Source organism: Paramisgurnus dabryanus, chromosome 23 (genome assembly GCF_030506205.2).
Source record: "Paramisgurnus dabryanus chromosome 23, PD_genome_1.1, whole genome shotgun sequence".
NCBI lineage: Eukaryota > Metazoa > Chordata > Actinopteri > Cypriniformes > Cobitidae > Paramisgurnus > Paramisgurnus dabryanus.
In genome coordinates this window covers 1670502-1687176 of record NC_133359.1, presented here as the reverse complement: position 1 = coordinate 1687176, position 16675 = coordinate 1670502, and positions in this window count along the sequence as shown.

Genomic DNA, 16675 nt, shown 5'->3' with positions numbered 1-16675 from the left:
AGCTAACCCAATACACTCGGACATTCTCTGCTTTCACATTCATTGAAATGCATTGCAGGGAGTCAGTTTTCATTTGTTTTTATATGTTTTTTCTTGTCTTTTAAGTTTAAAATGGTCAAACGGTGTGCATGGGGTACATGCAACTCTGACACAGGTATCCCGAGATGCTGGCCGATGTTGTGTATTTTTACCAGTATTTTTTACCCTTTCCTAAGCCACATCTCAACCGAAATAAGTGTTTGCTCTGGATTAAGTTATGCGGTAAACAACAAGACCAACTAAACGTGAATAAATGAAACAAGGATGTCTACATCTGTTCTAAGCCAAGTCAACAGCATATTTAAACGTTATCTTTAACATCTCTAACGTAACGTTAGCCTAACATTAGAAAACGTTAACGTTAGCTTCTAGCTGCAATGTACAGCATGTCACTTAGCTTCATTAACGTATCTGTAAATAACCTAGATGGATGTTATTTGTAAAAGCAATGTTGTGCTGAATGATTCATGTAAATACTGTAGCACCAAACTAACGGAGAGCTACTCTTGGTATAGATGGTTAAAGGCTCGTCCTGAAAACGTATGCAACTTAGTTGTCAATCATTCTGATGATATGTTGACGTAGGGTTGTCGTACGTGCTCGTCCCTATAGGTTTGCTTTCTGTGCATGTGCACTTTTAGGTGTACGTGTGTGGTGGGCTACGGTTTCAGCCATTGAAGCTCGCGTTCTCATCGTGTTTTTCAAAATGTCTGAGGGTCACAAGAGAAAAAGTGTTTACGAATTGTATGACAAAAAGAGAACGTCATCTGAAGAAAGAAACAAGACCAGAGTGTTTTTGGGGAGACTATTTCACACAGGTTGGGCTTCCCACTGATGCCTCAGTTGCGAAGTTTCTACCTCACAGGTAAAGTTTGTCATGCTATTTGGAGAAATCCATTAAAAATCACTGCTAGTAAAAGTTGATGTAAGCTATGATAAGCGATGCTGGCCCTGGCACAAGTCACGAACCGCGCAGACACGGTAAACATCTCAATGTACGAGCCATGCCGGCAGCAACTTGTAAACATAGCAAGAGAAGAACTAGCTCGTGCACGCTCTCTCTTGTGCACACGTTAATAGGCGTCCCCTCTCGGGAGGAGAAGGTAGAGTATTGTGCACGTGCATTTGGGGGTTCTTTTCAAAAACTCGGGAAAATCTTCCGCTATACCTTTAATTGATGAGACAACGCATCAGTAAGCACACAGATAACTCATCAATGGTAGGGAAAGAGTTAAAATAGAGACATTGTTTGTGTGTGAGATGTTATTTGTAGAGATCATCTACAGGTCTCTATTTTCCTCTAAGTATTTCCTTTAGTGCAAGTCTTAGTAAATGAAAAGAAAGATTGAGGGAGTGTCATTATTTCTCCAAATCTATCTGGCACAACTACATGACCATAGATGGGCACACAGTTGACACAGACACACGGCACCTGGCAAAGAATGAAACGAAATTAATATCATTATTATGAAATGAACTAATGGCATTAAATGACTCTTTACTGGCAGTATTTTGCAACATATTTCATTTCAGCGCCAACTTTCTTTTTCAGACCTGTCTGTGCTTGTTAAAAACTCTCTCTCTGTCTTTCTAACATCACAACATGAGAAGTCGAAGTCAATTTTAATGATCAATCCAGTAGTGCAGTGAATCTCAACATTTCTGACTTCAAGTCTCCCCCATTGTTCACAACAATATTAAAAGTTCACACACGATTTTTACCCAATAGTGCCCCACAGACAGATATGTTAACATCTGCTGAACTTAATCCTTTAGAAACCCTTTGCATTTGTATTTATTATGTCCAGTTGCAGTGTCATCACAATGCGATTATCAGGTGTTAAATATTGTGAGATTATTTTTGTCCTCATAATTAAAGTCAAACCAGCAGACACTGGACATTATTGACCTTTTTAAAGCAAGTGTTTATCTGTCACGTGTTTGTTTCTGTGATGTGAAGTGCTGGAGTTTAATCAAACCTCAGTCAGACAACAAGATTGTGAGAAGATTTCAATGTTAAATAAAACAAAAACTGTCAAGAAATGTTTGGGTCACAAGTACTTTTTAGTCAAAAACAATGGTGTATTATTAAAAAGTGTAATAGTTTTGCCAAAATTATGTATTTATAACCATTTATTCTGATTTAAACTAATGTGCATAATTTTAGTGCAAAAAAATCCCATAGGTTCGTCGGAGCCGATGGTGTAGTAGTGGGTAGCGCTCCGACATGTGGTGCGCACTTTCGACGACCCGAGTTCGATTCCTGGCTCGTGGTCATTTGCTTATCCCATACCCCTCTCTCTCCTCCCTGTACTTTCCTGTACTCTCCGCTATCACTGTTTAAAATAAAATTAAATAAATAAATCCCAAGGGATCATAAAACAGGTTTCCTTTCCTTTACGCAAAAATATAAACAATTTAATTCTTTTAATAAAAGGGTTAAATATGACCAACACAATCTCATGACCATTCATACTTGTTTTATGAGGTGTGGCCAGTTTGTACGACCATAATCGTAAGGTTTTTTTAATATATATTGGGTTAGAAGTGGAATTTTTTCATTATTGTTTTTTCCCTAACAATACTGTACAATTCACTTGTGAGAATTAATAAGAATTAGCCAACTCATAAAATACTTAAATCCCTTAGAGATCAGGCTGATATGACCCAGAAGTTTTCTTCAGAAAGATTCTTTCTCGAAGTAAAATCCAACTTGCACAACAAGGTCTCAAAGTGCGACACAATAACATCAGATTATTAGATATGAGTGTTTTGAATACGTCAGTGTGTTGCTTTAACATCTTCATTGACTGTCCCGCTGACACTTCATTAAACCACAGAGAGACACCAGCAGAGATGCTGTGAGACCCAAATATAAATCATTGCCAACACATTTCACTGTCTGTCAAAACAACCCAAAACTTCCCATCAGAAACAGCTAGGGACACATAAAGATACAGACACAGCTTTATTCCCAGCACATCCTGTGGTTTCAGACTGGAGATGATGGGAAGTCTGAATCTGAACCACAGATGAATCAGTTCCTGATGTTTGATTTGAGGATAAATCCATCATCACTTTAGGTCAAAAATAAATGTGATAAAGTTATGCAATCACAGACATGCAAATCTGGAAAGAATTACATTCTCAAGAAAAGACTTAAAAAGGAAAACCAATCCTATATCCAAATTCAGCTTGCTAGGTATAAAATAACCACTTGGAAATCAAGTACAGATTATTGGGTTGAAGTATTTTAACTGCGTATCATAATCAAAGAACCAGAAAAGCATCATCTTCAGAGTTTATTAGGTGACCTACAACATCAGAAATCAAATGTCAACTTTTATGAGACTTTTTCAAATCAAAGGCAAACAAAGACAGAGCCATAAACTAATTTACACAAATGACCGACTTTAGTTTTATAGACAAATATATGCACAAATCCAAATATAGATTGCCCTCTTCGTGCCATGGATTTGCAAACAAGATAAAGATTTAATTGTCCTTTAAAGGCAGAGAGTCTTGCGTAACAAGTGCACATCCATATGCATATAAAAACTTACATAACACTGTGTCTGACAGCTGACATTAAAAAGCTGCCTGATGAAATGATCCAGATGAAAAGCATTATGGAAAATATGTGTTTTTATAGTTTGGGACATGAGGTCAGTTGAGCGTTTGGATGGCACTAAATAAATAAGATTACATTTCAAAGCTAAACCAACAGCGTACTGATTGTAGATTTATCGAGTGATCTATGATCTAAAGACACGCACAACTCAAATATTTTAAATAATGAAGAGGATTAAATTGATAAATCTCTTATGCAAGCTGATAATGATCGCAGTGGTACGTGGCACATGAAATCTTAAGCAACGCAACCTTTTTGTTTTTACCGAATTTTTGAAATGCAAGACTTTGTTGTGGGTTTAAGGCATCGCTCTTAAAAGTGCTTGAATGTCATTGCATTATAAAATGTCATCTGCAAATGTTAAATGCACCTAAAGCTTTAATGTTTTGAGCCATTTGTTTGAATGACTTTTGTTTTGAAGTGGTTTGTTTAAAGTATCTTGCATGCCATTAACTTCAGGAAAAGTCAAAATTACATACTTTTGCCTTGAAGGAGTGCAACAAAGTCTACGGGTGGAATTTCAGTAATGCATCCGCACAGTATGTAAAACATTTCTTTGATGTTGATAGATTACGATTTTGGGAGCATTAGTTTTAAGAGCTCATGGGATCTTGTGTTCAGACCAGAGCAAACATTAATACACGTTTATATTTTTATAGTTAATCACACGGGGATGAGAGCAAATTCCAAGTCCGTATTTTAAACCCATTGACAGATTTCTCCTCAACAGAGACTGCTTGAAACCCTGAAGCCATGTTTGGTATATTCTGGAATTTTCTACCATGTCATTTTCAATACAACTTGATGAGCATGAACAGAGCAAACTGAACAAGCTCCAAGCAAAATACTCTGTGAAACCCCCTACCAGTTCTTAAATGGCGGTCTGAGGGAAGATGTTGTACCCCAAAACGGAGAAATAACATTTAAATGTTGAATGTCATGTGAAAGTAGCCTCTGATTATGACTCATGGGATATTGTGGACATCTCTCGCAGTATCTCCAAACCTTGACCTTTCAATCCCAGACCAAATAACAGCTAATCAACATTTACAAGAACATCAGGAGGTTATTTTAAACTATAGCTTGCTAAGATATTCATCGTTTAAAGCCGCAATCTGAACTTATTTTGGTTTAAAATAAATTAAGTCAGTTATTGAGCAAGTAAACAAGCAAGTCTGCATACCTTACTATGATTCACCACGGTAAGCTTATAGTAATGATTTAGATTTTGAGTTGTCAGGTCAGATTACACAGGACATGTCTTTTGATTTGTGTAAAACAACCAGTTTTATGTTTCATGCAGCTTTAAATTAAATAAATAAATGCATAAATAAATAAATGCATAAATAAATAAATGCATAAATAAATAAATGCATAAATAAATGCATAAATAAATGCATAAATAAATGCATAAATAAATGCATAAATAAATGCATAAATAAATAAATGCATAAATAAATAAATGCATAAATAAATGCATAAATAAATAAATAAATGCATAAATAAATAAATAAATGCATAAATAAATAAATAAATAAATAAATAAATGCATAAATAAATAAATAAATAAATAAATAAATAAATAAATAAATAAATAAATAAATAAATAAATAATCGCATAAATAAATATTTCAATTTTAGATAGATGTACATTTATATTATATTTCCCTGATTTATTTTTAATAATTTTGCCATGTTAAAATGCATTATTACACAGACCATTTAAACACTTGATTCTGATTGGCCTGTTGTGACATTTGTATGTTTGTTTTTCCCTTATAACAACCGCTTAAAACTAATAACACACGGTAACCCAGAGGCTGCAAATCATTTTTACAGCTACAGTTTAATATGACACAAAAATTACATATATATGCCTTTTAGTAACATATATGAGATTATATTTACAAATGATTGAACCTTATCTTCTGATTAAACCTTACCATCTGAATGAGCCACTTTGTTTACAATAGCTGAAGTAAATCCCAACAGTACCGGATGTCATGTTTGTTTGTGATACACCAATGCTTGTTGGAAAAATTATCTGGACTTTTATCGTATATAGACGACTTTTATCGTATTAAAGTTTGCAGCGTCATACTTTTATTTGGTTCCCTCCTGAAACTGATCTCAGGTCATTATGACATTTTGTTCTTGCATGTCCATTTGATGTGTTTTCCAATCCCAGACCACCCGGTTATCTCCTGGGTAAAGTGTTTATTTCAGTGAACTGTGGCAGACGTCTGCTATTTAAAGTCCCATTGCTCTGTTCTGTTTATGATTGATTTAAATATACAGAAACAAACACGTTCACACGACAACTTAGCAGAACAAACATCTGAACCCTAGAAACAAATTAAAGGATAGGAACTTGAATGACAACGTGACGGATCGCATTGTTTCCTCTGGTGCTTTGAGATCTCGTGAGAAGACTTCATGATGACTTTTTTATTTCAGGAACTTTGACATCTGAGTGTTGGGTTCTGTAGGGGTCACTTGTAATTGCTCATATTTAGCTTTGGTGATGTGAACAAACCCTTCTCTGAGAACTCAACCCACATCATTTGCACAACAGACATCGTTTTCAATTCATTTCAGTTCAAAATTGCTCTCTTAAGATGGGTTTGATGATGGTGATTTGGGCTGTAAGTGGCATGCAGTAGATTTCTAGTAATAACAGGTGCTGTTTACATTTGCATTTGGCAGACGCTTTTATCCAAAACAACTTACAATGCATTACAAGCTGTACATTTTTATCAGTATGTGTACTTGAACCCATGACTTTTTGCACTGCTGTACCACTGAGCTATACAGGAGCACAGTGCAGGTGTGGACATGAATTATGATTATAGAATGCATGCTCATTAAATTGGACTATTTGTTTTTATAAAGAATGATCTTCTCTGATATCAGAGTCATTCATTAAGTTGATAAGGGTTTGTAAGAGCGATCGCTCTGATATAGACCCTGTCTGGAGTCTGGACATGAGACGATGGGTACCATATAAAACCTTTTGGACTTCTGCATCCAATAAAAACACACCAACATTGCCCCTCTGAGCTTTTGCTAAATGTATTTGGGTTATTTCTGTTCTGCAGTACTTTTTGTAATCTTTAATAAATGAATGTGCCTGCAATGTCTGTAAAGTATTTCTATAAAAGGATTAAGCACTTCATCTGTATTAAATATTATTTGATTATTTTCACAATGGCAAGAAAGTGAACAGAATAGAAATAAGGTGAAAATATAAAGGGACCGACATGAGCATATCAACTTAAGATTTATTTTGTTCTTTAAGAAAAATATTTGAACATAAAATATTTCTGTAATACTTTAATTGAAGGGGTGTTCATAAGATGGACATTACACAAACACGTGTAATGAACATAAAGGAGTTTTTATGCACGATTATGACAACTGTCATTAGGTGTCATTTGCTCAATTATGTCATTTTTAATGCAAAGATGACATTGTTGGAGATGTCTTTGTTATGACAACCTGACATAAACCAATACATCATAACTTGTCATAAACCTGTCATAAACATGACATAGCAGAATAATGATCAAACTTAAGAAACTGCCTATAGCTTTATGGGTTATCATTACATTAAACTGTCATTTAAATATCATTCAGTGTTAATACTCTGTCAAATAGTTTTTAACAGCATCATGAATATTTTTCTTGACCTCAATTACAGTGGTACAAATTGAACTTTTCATTAACATGTCAATGTATGTTTATATATGTCAAATAACAAAATGCAACAGACACGTCAAAAGATTATACATAATAAAAAAGACAACTAACAGAACTTGTTCTGCCTCACACAGAAGGTTCTGAAATTCTGACATAAAAAAACTAACAAAAAATGTATTAATTAATTTAATGTAATGAACCTTGCATTAATATGATATGGCTAATGGCTTGATATGGCGATATGGCTTAACCTATATAATTGTACTGTTTTTGATTCAGTCTCCAAATGCAATAAAATATAATTTCATCAATGACAATTATTTTTATTATTTCATCATCATCATCATCATTAAAATAATAATAATAATAATAATAATAATAATAATAATAATAATAATTATTATTATTATTATTATTATTATTATTATTATTATAATTATTATTATTATAATAATTATTATTATAATAATTATTATTATAATAATAATAATTATTATTATTATTATTATTATTATTATTATTGTTATTTATTATTGTTATTGTTATTGTTATTATTATTATTAGATGATTATTTTTTTCCTGTAACACCTGGAGTAAACTAAAAAAAACAAAATGAACTGAAGAGTATTCATGACGCTGATAAAAAATGTTGACAGAGTTTTACCAGTTAATGAAATTTTAATAAAAATTCAATGTGTAGTCATTATGCCTTGGTAATGTCAAGTTGTCATAAGCAACATATCCTCCAACCCATACGATTGCTTTGGTTGTTTGTCCATTTCCCCAAATACGACCAATACTGTAGATGCATTACTAAATTAGCGCCTCTACCAGCAACAGGTGAAACTTAATAAATTAGGGTATAAAATTATATTTTGGGGTATAATTTTGCTATGATGATATGTACAGGGATAACATTTTCCATTTATACCACTAGGACTAATTGCATTTTATTACACATTATACTATACAGGTATTTAGGGCAAATAACGTACCCATTTATTTATTATATGATATAAACACAGCATACAAAACTTTTTAAAAATATTCTAAGTGTACCGAGGTCAAACGATCGATTTATTTGAAGAAAATATGCAAAAGTGAAGACAATCTGCTGTAAATATCAGATCTGGAAAAACACGGATTTAAAAACTGCCGCGATGCTACGTCATCTATGATTGTGAAAAGGCTCTCCTGTGTCTCGTGACTGATTGCATATAGCTAAAAAGCGCTATTAGCTCTTGTGACCGACTACGTCATGCTGGTTTAGGTTTGAATGAGATCTGACGGTGCATTCTTCTATAAAGTAATCGTATGGCTTTGCAACGTGAATGGATTGTAATACCTTTATACTGTTTTATGCAATAAATACCTGACTGTACTTTTACTTGCGTGTTGTGTTTTATATGGTTGAGAAGTGGTTGGGTTTAGGGTAAGAGTGGGGTTAGATGCTCCAAAATATCTTTAAAACCATAAATGTTTATGAAACAGTTTCTACATTTACAAATTCATAAAATTAAATGGGTCTAATCTGATGTATAAGGCAAAAAACTTTAAACGTAACAACAGGTTGTATAAGCCGCTACAAGACACTAATGCCTTAATACGTCACTTCACGTGGTAATAAGGTGCTTGCACAAACGACTTATGAGGTCATTATTTTTTGGAGGACAGTCTCTAACAAAGACATATCAAACAATGTTATCTTTGCATTAAAAATCATATAATAATTCAACTAATGACACTTTTCATAAGCATGCATAAAAATCTCCATGTTAATGACACATGTCATGTCATGATTATGAAGGTCTTATGAACACCCCTCCAAGTAAAGTGTTACCAATATTTCTAACACACATTATATTATAAATAATAATAACTAAACACATCTGCTCAAACCAGTGCACTGTAATTGTGCTGTAGGTTCACTTAACTGGGTTTTCCATCTGTACATTGTAAAAGTTTATGCAATAAATTGTGTCGTCGTAAAAACGTGACCCTCTCTTCATGCATGTGTTTCTAAGTGGGTTTCACCTGTGAGATTAAACCCATCGCAAGCATTTCAATCCGGCCTGTTGAATTTAGGCCTGTGGTCTGTGCTGTGGTCTTTACGGTGACGTGTAAGTGTAAAACCACACACACACACATTTTAATAAACTCCGTCCTTTGAGAAGAGCTGTAGGGTAACTGAAGGTCAGACTCAACATTTGACTTTAAACATTATGCACATGCAACTTGCTGGATTTATGGATTTAGGAAATGAAAATGAAATGCAGAAATATTTCAACTTTTTTAAATGGGAGCAGAGGTTTTCGATTATATCTGTTGGTAGATGATGGCGACTACTGGTTTTCTGTTAACTGCCTCAAAAATACACAAATAATAATAGAGTTTATTTATGATTAAAATATAATAGTGTACATTGGTCCAGTTTATGCCTGCATCAATTCTATAGCAATTGAAAGCATTGGAAAAATAACACATTTCCATTTTCCAGCTAAATAGTGACATCTGATGTCATTTTTTCCTCAAGTGAGTGTTCCCTGGAGTTATTTAAGATGCACTGTTGTCTAAAGGCAACACATAAAGCATCTGTTGAAGTCACGATCTTCAAACATACATGCATGCATCTGTTCATTTATGTGGGTGAAACTCCTCCAGTTTTTCTTCTGTGTGGAGTCCAACATTACGTAACGGACTGATTTCACGAGATTTGTGTCCTTTTCACCTTTAACAGGCAGGATACGCTCCAGATTTACTCAGATTTATTGAGGTTCCTCGTGTTTCTCATCTGCTTTGCGTTTCTCCTCAATCTCAATCTTTTTGAGATCTAATCCTAAACCAAATGTTTCATGCAATGATAAAATAAAGTAGATCAGATGCATTTTTAAAGAGATGGTGGTAAATAACGAAGTAAGATCAACGTTGTCTTCATGTCTATTTTCTGATTAGGTGCAGGTGACTGAAAACCCATGCGGCAAAAAAATCAAAATATACAAAAAAATGGCCAAAATATATGTACTGAAATATATGTTGAAATATGTTTACAAAAATGTATTTTTTGCCTTTTTTTAATATATTTAAAAAATTTAATTGTTTTATACATATTTATTTATAAACATTCATATTTATTTTATATGTATAATTGGTACATTTAACACAAACCTTTATGTTTTTTCTCAAAAAAAAAAAAAAACTATTTTGCCATATGGGTTGTAAAATATTTGTTGCCCCTGATATATTAATATATGAAGGTTAAAACTAAATATATTTTCAAATTAAAAAAATTATTTCAATAAGCGAATCTTTCTACAAAATGTACTTATCATATATTTAAAACATACTTTTGGTCAAAATTTTTATTTATTTTATATATTTTTATTGGTATTATTTTGTCATATGGGAAGCTTCAGAATTGCAGATATCTTCAAAAACTTACGAGTCCAGCAATGTGCAAATGTATTATATAAACACCAGGCTGCACATTACCGGACCCTATGCAGTATGACCCCTGATGCCTTATTGTTTGAATAAAGTATATGATAATATTATCTAAGAGGAATTTCTGCTTCAGCAAGGTTGCCATGATATATAAATAATATTTAATGTTTAATACTTGACTTGAGAGTTTTAAAATCAAGACACTAAAGATTTCACACAGTTTGAATTTAGACTAGAAGTTTTAACAGCAACCGTAACTCAGAAACATTGGGGAGGTTTGACTTCAGCCGAAGTGTTTTTATTCAACCAGACACATTGTTGGATTGTTCTGTTCCTAAAAATATGATGCACACTCATTATGAACCGTCTGGTCAAAAGGTCTACTGAGATTTGTGGGGTGTCTCGGATATTAAGTTTGTTGCACATTTGTTTATCTTATTGCAAAAAGCTTGATTGTTTTGCATTTGGGTTGGAAAAATAAGTAGATAGTAGAAGCTAATATAAAAAATATAATAATATCATATATATATATATATATATATATATATATATATAAAATGAGGCTATTAGTAGAATGTGCTTTGGCGGGCAACTCACCGACTCTGTGTGGGCAACCTGGTGCCCGCGGGCAGTACAGTATAAGCTGCAATCTCATTGGTTCATTATTGCAGGCCTTATGCCCTTACCCTATCAGTGTTGTCATAGCAACCCTTATTAACACTTTGATCATGATGTTAAAAACGATTCATCTGCTGTATGAAGAAGATATGAATGTATATTTAGAACTGTAGTGGAGATAATCCAAGTCGCATTTTGCATTACCACAAAATGTGATTCATGTATATTTTTTTCAAACTCTTTCACAATTTCATGTTACCTAATATCTGGCAGATTTTCCAACAGCATCATCAAGCGTGTTATATGTTGAAATATGGTTTCCCGACTCCTGTTCCTCATTTCATATGACTCCCTGTTCTCTCTAAGCTAGTTTGTCATAAAGCCAGTTTTACTCTTAACAAATCTGGCAACCTCAGACGCAAACAATCTGTCATTCTTTTCACTGTCATACTTGTCATGAAAATATTTTTCTTTATCTTGCAAACAAAGCGGCAAAAACTTTATGCAAAATTTTGATTCAAGAGCAAAGTAATGTATGAACCTGGAAAGTTTTTATGAGATTCACCCTGAAGACCTCTCTCGACAGGTTTGGCTTTATCAAATTTATTTGCAAAGATTTTCAGATTTCAAAGGCAGCTGTTAAACATTAAAGATATTTGATAGAGAAAGTGATTTTGTCTCTGAACAGAACGTCCAAACACGATCACAAAATCTGATCGGCTGATGTCATGACAGATTTCATCCACACCATTGATGCTCAGAATCGATCCAAACTGGCTGGAAAGACGTTTCCATGATTCCTGACATTTAATATCACAACACTTCACTGTATACTGAATAACACTGTGCATACTTTCATTTTTCATTCAGTGCATTTACTCAAACTTTCCTATGTAATTTCCTACAAATGCTAAGTGAAGGTAAACAACACGGTGAAGGATGAAACAGACAGTGGACTCTTTTCGACTCAAACCTGGGGATGCACTGATATAGCAGTCTATAATCGGTATCAGTAGATAAAAGCATTTTTTTCATATTGTCCGACGTCGGCCAATTGTTTAACTCATTCCCCGACAGCATTTTTTTAAAAGTTACTCGCCAGCATCCCAAAGATGCTCTATTGGGTTGAGATCTGGTGACTGTGGGGGCCATTTTAGTACAGTGAACTCAATGTCATGTTCAAGAAACCAATTTAAAATTATTTGAGCTTTGTTACATGGTTCATTATCCTGCTGGAAGTATAGCCATCAGAGGATGGGTACATGGTGGTCATAAAGGGATGGACATGGTCAGAAACAATGCTCAGGTAGGCCGCGGCATTTAAATGATGCCCAATTGGCACTAAGGGGCCTAAAGTGTGCCAAGAAAACATCCCCCACACCATTGTATTAATGAGAAAAGTACAGGTGTTCCTAAAAATCCTTTAGGTGACTGTATATGCCTACTAAGACAAAACTGCAGACTTATATTCAGTTTGATGCCGGACTCTTTTTTTTTTTTTTGCTTTTCTGTGTCATTCTGCGAGTTAAGTAATTGATTTTCAGAATTGACACAGAAATTATTTTGTGACGGTGCAAAATGCATCACCTTTTCAATGACAGAACTACAGACTACAATCCTTTCAAAACATCTTAGCATCGACCTAAAACAACCTAGCAACATGTTATCAGCTTCATAAATGAAATCTAAAACTTATCACTCGATTTCTCCTCACTTTGGAAACAAAGCACCTGCAAAATGCCCAAAATGTAAATGTACAACCGTCGACTTTCTCGTTTTGAAAGGACAGACGAACTCATCCTACTTTCATTTCCTGTATCCATATAGGCAGAGCTGTAAAAATGTTCAATATTGATCTGTGGCAGAGGGCATCACACATTCAGCACATTTTTTATTAAAGGTGAAATTAAAGGTGTAGGAAAAGTCAACATTAGGCCTTCTGAACATCTAAGGCTGAACATTACGCCCTACTTCTTCATACACCAAGATGCTGGTCTGGATGATATTGACTTTTGATGGCGTGACATTGACGGTGACCTCATTAGTACACAACAAACTGACAGATTAACAGACATATTTACAGCAACAGAGACATCAATAATCCGACCTTTCCATCTTCAATGAACATTTTTGTATGTAAATGGGAATCAATATGATATAGGATTCTTAGTTACACTCACATGTAATCCACACATACAAAACTATAACCTTTTTTATTAAACCCGTATGTGTTCCTCTGAAAATATTTTCATTTGGCCAAACTTCACCATTCTGTTGGTATAACGTAATCATGAGACCCCTGTTGAGCGGATATTGAAATGAAACGCTGTCATTTTAGCCAAAAGATTCAAGCGAAGTAAATCAATTCTTCTTATTCATTCTTGAGTGAAATATGTGAAGAACAAAATGAAAAATAATATCTCCTGGGTATACAATTTATATTTACAGCTGTTTTTAACCATGACATTGAGATTTTAAAGCATATTAGTTCATCTGTGTAAATGATTGATTTTATGAAAGGAATTTTATTGTGTCCACAACATTTGAGTGCAAAATGGTTTTACAAATTGTTTTTTTCTTAATGCATTTATATTTTTTTTACAGATTTCTGCCTCATTAGATCACTTATCTGAACATTGCAAGACTCCATAAATTTGATATTAAAAACTTTAATTTTTATGAAATATTGTAATGTTTTTATAAATCACTTATCGGTGCATTTCATAAAATTTTTTAATTCATGTAAATCAAAACAAGTCCTCGAAACGATCTCTTTTCACCTCCTGTCATGAAGAATGGCGTAAGAGCGGGGCAATTGGAATCTCGTTTCTGTCCGGGAAAAGATTGCATGGCCTGACTTCCAACAAGTCAATCAGTTCTTGATGAAAATCAAATCATGTTTTTCCAATTTCAGAAGCCGTTTCACTCGGCTATACGCCACAAAAGTGAAAAGATGACAATCGCTACGTCAATAGTAACTTTAATTAATAAATATCTGGCAGTGGGGTAAGTGTGCAAGACTGTCCCATGTCTTAAAACTGCCCTTAACCCACACCATCTCGTCTAAGCATGCCTACTAGAACACAGGAAACAAAGCATGCAAGTAGTCAAGTGCAAAGACTGCAGTGTGGATATTTGGGCGCAGTCTTTTCATGCTTAAGAGTCTAGAAGTACAACTGATCCACCCATCACATTGTATTTATATTTCTGATTTCTGTAGTATGTATAGAAGTCATAATGGCACCTCAGTATATTTCGGAGCTCCTGCATATTTACACCTTGTCAAGGTCAATGAGGTCTGGGGATCAGCTGCGCCTGAACATGCACAGGACCAGGCTGAAGACCAAAGGCGATCGCTCTTTTTCAGCAGTTGCTCCCAAATTGTGGAATGATTTACCACCGCACATTAAAGCTGTGCCTACCCTCGACACATTGAAATCTTGTTTAAAAACATTTCTATTCCCTGGCTTTTTTAAATGCACTATTAGAGCTGCTGTGGTCATCGTTGTCGCTTTCATTGTTGGCGTTTTATTTATTTGGTTGCTTTGTTTCTTTTATTTTTTTATATTCTTTTAACTGTAAAGCACTTCTGTAACCTCAATGTTTGTTTAAATTGTGCTATTTAAATAAAGTAGATTGGATTGGATATTGTTGATGAAACTTAATAACATCAAAAGCAATAAATAAAAGCAATTTTGCTGTGAAATTCATCCCGAATGCTTTGTTCTTTAGCATTAAAACTACTTTTTATTAGATAATTCATTATTTCTATACTAAAATTTAAACATAAAGAACTTCAGGCAGTACTTCAGACCAGAACTTCTGAAACCCATCCCAAAGGGACCTCTACTGGCCTGCACATTTATATGTTTCCCTTATCTGACACACCTGATTAAACTCATCAGCTCATTAGTAGATTACCAGCAGGTGTGTTAGATATAAAATGTGCAGGACTATAGCGCTCCTCCAGGATAGCCCTGCATTAGATCAGTGCTTCTCAATCCTGTTCCTGTTGATCCACTGATGTGCACATTTTGTATGTCTTTCTTACCTGACACGCTTTAATTCAGTTCAGGGCTGCGTTCAGCCCCGACAAAACATTTCACAATGTTTATTAAACAGAAACAGTGATGCGTTGAACATTCTGTTGTGATGACGAAAGAGTAGCTGAGAGGCCATCCTTTGTGTTCTTTTTTAAATGTTTCTGAAGCCTGATGAAATTGTTATAAATGTGTGTTTAATACTGTAAAATACCCTCGATGTTGCAGTCACTGACCTTGCCATCCAGAATGAAAGGCAACATTCCATCTTGAACCCATTGAGCGAGCTGTCTCTTTACTACCGCGTGGTTTATATACATCTTGCCACTGATTGGGCCGACATTTCTGACACACCCACCAAACAAGAGAAAACGCTTCTAAAACCTGTTGCACACTGTTTCAAGGAAACATGTCGTTCAACCCGGAAACCGTAGCAAAACGTTACACACCGGTGTGAGCTTGGACGTGCCCCAGATCTCACCTGATAATCAGAGTCGGGTGTGTGTTAGATAAGAGAGACAAATAAAATGTGCAGAGAATTGAATCCACTGCTTTAGACAATGACGCAAGTCAATGTTTCAACACAAACTCCAGAAATTTATGACTGGGCTGTGAAAAAAAAGAAATCAATAAACACAGATTCAGCCAATTCTCACACAACCTCAGGACAAAAACAACCGAGAGACATCTCATACAAACATAATGAGGAGATCCAGAACCAGTGCTGTCGACAGTGTGAAAATACATCCAGCGCTCTTCAGAACACATTGTACCCTCACACAATTCATAACTCTTCATAATTTTCAGTGTTCAGTGAGATTATTTCATAAAACATTGATATTAAACTCTCAGTATGTGTGGAGGGATATCACTGAAACATCAACATATAGTATTTAGGAGAAAAAGAAAACTCTTATAGGTCTTTAAAATGTATACATCTTAAGCTGTGTTTGATCAAGCATTCATACATAAGACTTTATATCAGCATTGAGACTTACGTATATGCATTACATTTAAATCTGGTTATGTCATCTGAAACCTACCAATCCACATTGCAGAAGATACAATTTATTTTTACTTTCACTTAGGACTCTGCTTGTGAGGTTAGCACCGCCCCTGGCTCCTTCTGATTGGTCATCTGTTCTAAAGTATGACAAGATTGACTCTTAACATTGCATTTCACATGACAATCATTCAGCTGGAAGGT